This window comes from Lissotriton vulgaris, chromosome 2_1 (assembly GCF_964263255.1).
Source record: "Lissotriton vulgaris chromosome 2_1, aLisVul1.2, whole genome shotgun sequence".
In the NCBI taxonomy this organism is placed as follows: Eukaryota; Metazoa; Chordata; class Amphibia; order Caudata; family Salamandridae; genus Lissotriton; species Lissotriton vulgaris.
Genome location: NC_141687.1, coordinates 1,041,661,066 through 1,041,665,797, shown reverse-complemented (window position 1 = coordinate 1,041,665,797; position 4,732 = coordinate 1,041,661,066).

The following is a 4,732-nucleotide window of genomic DNA, read 5'->3' as shown; positions in this document are numbered from 1 at the left end:
AGTAAAGAGGGAGAATGAGGGAAAAGAAATTAAAGAAAGAATGGAATATGTAGCAACAAGAACGAAGCAAATGAAAATGAAGGGGAAAGGAAGAAGACAGAGATAAAAGAAACAAAGGGTGCTTGAAACAGGGAGAACATGGAATCAAGTTATGAAAATGGGAAAGATTAAATGAGGCGGGGAGTAAATCACAAATGAAAAAGGAGCAGAGTGGGATGAGAGAAAGAAGCAAAAGAGAGAGTGCGTTGATGAGGCATGAAGAAATAAACACCGTTAAGAATGGGGGAAGAAGGCAGAGTGAAAGAAGCGAGATTTGCACAAAAAAAAGGAAAGGAAACAGGGAAATGACCCAAAGAAACTGGGGGAGAAAAAAACTAAAAGAGAAAGGAATCAATTTACAATAAAGAAAGTGAAGAAAGAAAGGTTGAAACTACACGGGAAGAAACAAAGCCAAGAAAATGGAACAAGGGTAAAGAGATCGACACCAAAGAAAGGGGAAGAAAATGGATTAGGGAGAAAAACAGCCAACAAAGAGGAAGCGAGCAAGGTAGTGAAAAGGAGAGGTGCTTGAAAAGCAGGATGTTTGCTGGAAAGGACACGAAAAGGCGGCAGAGAAATTAGCTGAAGCTATAAGTGTGGGCAGCCACTGAAAGCCATCGCTGCTGCCTTGCGCGTTCCAGATGTGAGCAGCTGCAGGAAGCCGACAGCCAATGGGCGAACGCAGACCTACCGGGCTTTGAAAGCGGAGTACAGTGCACATTAGAAGAAAATTACAAGGTAACAACGGCGCCGGGAGCTGCACGTTTCAAGAGCGCAGGTACAGGGCCGCCTCTAAACAAAGGTGATGCAGACAGACGCCGGATGAAGTGAGTGATGGAGGCCCTCTGGTACCCACTCAGCCAGGGGCGGGATGCAAGAGCCATATAAAGAGTAAAGACAAGCGCCGCTTCCGGTCAGGGATTCTAGGGAGAAGTCTCGGGTCATCACAGTCGGCATTAGACCCTAAGCATGCGCTGCAGTGCGTGCGGGGCCCATCTAGTGACAGCTTCCACCCCTAATCACAACATAAACATGCAATACATACATAGTATGGGGGGTCACAGCTCCCAGACAGGCACACTGGAACCAGCCACAGTGCAGGGCACCGTGACCTCGGGTCACAAGACAATAGGGGATCACAGACATAGTGGGCGCCCCCTCCGGTCACAAGACACAGTGTGGTGCTCCCACGTCACCAAATCCAGACATTGAATGCTGGGCCCCCTGTTGTCACCTCGTCATCCAGACCGAGAACGAGCGAGTGCCCCTCGGGCCACCAGACACTGCGAGATTTTAATCACCAAGTCGACACAAACCCAGTGTGCGGGCACCTCCCGCCACAAGACACCGCGCGGAACTTGTGCCACAATGTCCAGACAGGCACAAAGACCCGAGTCCCCTTTGGTGACCACCCCAGTCTTTTAGGAGGATCTAAACACAGGCACAAGGCAAGTGTTTGGGACCCTCAGCTGACCACGTCCAGCCAGACACCGTGTGAGGTCCAGTGAAACCGTGTGCGGACCCCTGGGGCAGCCAGGTCCAGCCGCACAGGAGAGGCCCTAAGCTGGTCATGTCCAACCGGATCCATTGTGTAAGGCCTTCAGTAACCAAGTGGTGCCGGACGCACTGCGTGGGCACCAATGGCCATAATACAAGGTGTACGGGACTACAGACGTCACGGGCCCCGGCAAACCCGTCCAGCAGTACAGTGTGTGGGGCCCACCAATCACCCCACCATGCAGCCTTTGCTCAGACCCTAGACATGAAAAGGCTGCCACTGCGTGTGGGTCCTGCTCTTCAAAAACAGTGTGTGGCGCCCCACTGGTTACAATAATCGGTGTGTGAGGCCCCGGCTGATCATAAAAAAAGAGTGGACCATTCTGGTCACAAAACAAGGTGCGCGGGGGCACAAGGGTCACAATACATGGGGTACAGGGCCCCTCGGAAAACGAGTCCCGCCAGACAGTGGGAGAGGCCCGCCAGTCTCTGGAGAGACTCGAACACGCAGATTCCGGCCCTTCTGACCGCCAAACACAGTGAGAGGGCCACTGTGGCCACCACACAATGTATGAGGGGCCCGCTGGGCCTAAGACAAGGAGCGGGCCCTGGGGTCACCACACAATGTATGAGGGGCCCGCTGGTCCTAAGACAAGGAGCGGGCCCCTGAGGTCACCACACAATGTATGAGGGGCCCGCTGGGACTAATACACGGAGCGGGCCCCTGAGGTCACCACACAATGTATGAGGGGCCCGCTGGGACTAATACACGGAGCTAGCCCCTGGGATCACCACACAATGTATGAGGGGCCCGCTGGGACTAATACACGGAGCTAGCCCCTGGGATCACCACACAATGTATGAGGGGGCCGCTGGTTATAATACACGGAGCGGGCCCCTATGGCAACCACACAATGTATGAGGGGCCCGCTGGTCCTAAAACAAGGAGCGGGCCCCTGGGGTCACCACACAATGTATGAGGGGGCCGCTGGTCCTAATGCACAGAGCGGGCCCCTATGGTCACAACACGGTGTATGAGGGGCCCGCTGATCCTAATACACAGAGCGGGCCCCTATGGTCACAACACGGTGTATGAGGGGCCCGCTGGTCCTAATACACGGTGCGGGCCCCAGCAGCTCACCATACAAGGTATGCGGGGCCCGCTGGTCCCCATGCACAGTTTGCGGGTCCCGCTGGACGCAATACACAATGCGGACTCCTCTGCTCACAATACACGGTGTGCGGGGCCCCCTGGTCACAACACAGGGTGTGCGGGGCCACATTGGCCACAATCCACATCACGCGGCCCCTAGCAGCGTGCGAGGAGATTCTCGGGTCACTGGCCACGTTATAAACATGCAAGCAATGAACACGCCGAGATATTAGCACTTTCCACATTTTGACGTCGAGTTTTATTAAAAAAAGGAACACGCGGCGATAATCACAAGCCTGGTTTGTTGGAACAGCCCGGAACGAGCAGCCGCACAGCAGCGAGGGGAATATCCGTAATGGGTTTAATACGTGTCTATCCGCAGAGTGTTTAAACAATATTGGCTCTCTCCACACGTGCTGATTCCACGTCTCAGCGGGCCCCCGCATTTGCATAAATATAATATGTGTGCGTTTATCCAACATGAGCATCCTTTAAAGGCGTCTTCGATGCACTTTAAATGAGTCCCGTAGTCTGGGGAAAAAAACCTAACGTACATGCAACAGCGTATGTTTAAATATCACCCGGCGGCCGCGCTGAAATGTGTATTCGGAACACACTGGATTTCGAACAGTTCGAGCAGGGTGCTTTTAGAAGATATGTATTCTAAATGAAAACTGCTGCAAACACTACATTTCTGTTTTTGGAGCGCTACGGCCCCTGCCTTTCTAGCAATCAAAAAAACTCGTTTTATTGTAGCTTGCGCTAAGGTTTTTTACTGCCGCCCCTCCCCCAAAATAAAAAGGAACCTTTAAAAATATATATACATATATATATTTGTTCTTCCAGTTAAAAAAACTGACTGAGCGCCTTTTCATATTGTAAACTCGAAATTGATGCAATCCAGTACAATTTGCTTGGCTATATAGCTCAGAAATTGAGGGGTGACTTCCAGTGCGTTGGGGTCTCGGCCCCATGAAAGTCGCTTCTTTGTTAAGTTATTCAGAAACTCTCCGGGCTTCCTAACGGGGTTTTCCACCTTAATATGTAGGTGGGGTAATGTTGTGCCATCGGTTCACCTTGAAGCCTGGCAAGAAGCAGGTGCAATTTCTACAAGAAGTATTCTTCAGAGACGGGCACCGATCTGTTTACATCTTCACTGCGTTTGTCCACTTTGTAAATGCAGTCATTTGTAAAGGAGAGGCGCCGCTCTTAGATAGAATACAGCCCTTGACCCTCGGGGGCGGCGGCTTCCGGTTAAGATGGGGAAAGCCTCCACTTGACCTCAGCAGGGTTTGTGATCACAGCCAGGCTGCCCTGACAGCCGGCTGGCGGATCCCCGAATAAACGCGCAGCAACTTGTATTTAATACAAGCAGATTCTCTGTTCCTTCTATCTTATCAGCCCGAGGGCATGTAAAAACATAAATAAATATAATAAAAGAGAGTCGGTCCGCAGATAAAAACGGAAGCTCTCGAGGCGCTCAGTGAACTTCGGTTTTTCTTCATTCTGACAAAGTTACTACTGCGTGAAATATACGCCTCCGTCATATAAAATTCATAACAGACTCTGGCCAGTGGCAGCAGCCGTCTGTATTATTCATGTCAATTTATGAAGAGCGACAGACTTCTTTATTTTACAGTTCCAAATTCGCACAGGTTCGGGGCAAACACTCAGATGGTAATGCAATCGCTGTGACAAGGATATGCCATAAAACTAAATCCTGTTTTTTAGGGTGCAAGTTTTACTCTCTTGCAATTTGGAAAAAATAATTATTCGATTAAATATTCTGTCGTTTGAAAGTCTAGTTCAAATTCCCACAAAAGATGCATTTTAGGACTATTATGGATAACAAACTGTTCGATTTCAATTTTCCCTCTCTATAACCAACATGAAATATGTTTTTTCAAGACCGCATCTCACTCAGCATTCTTTTCTCTCGACCCCTGTAAAAACTCTAGATGCTTGGAAATTATAAATCTAAATTTGTTTTCAGGTCTTCAACCTGTCGTTTCATTGTGCGCGCATTCAAGCCAGAGAGGCGAC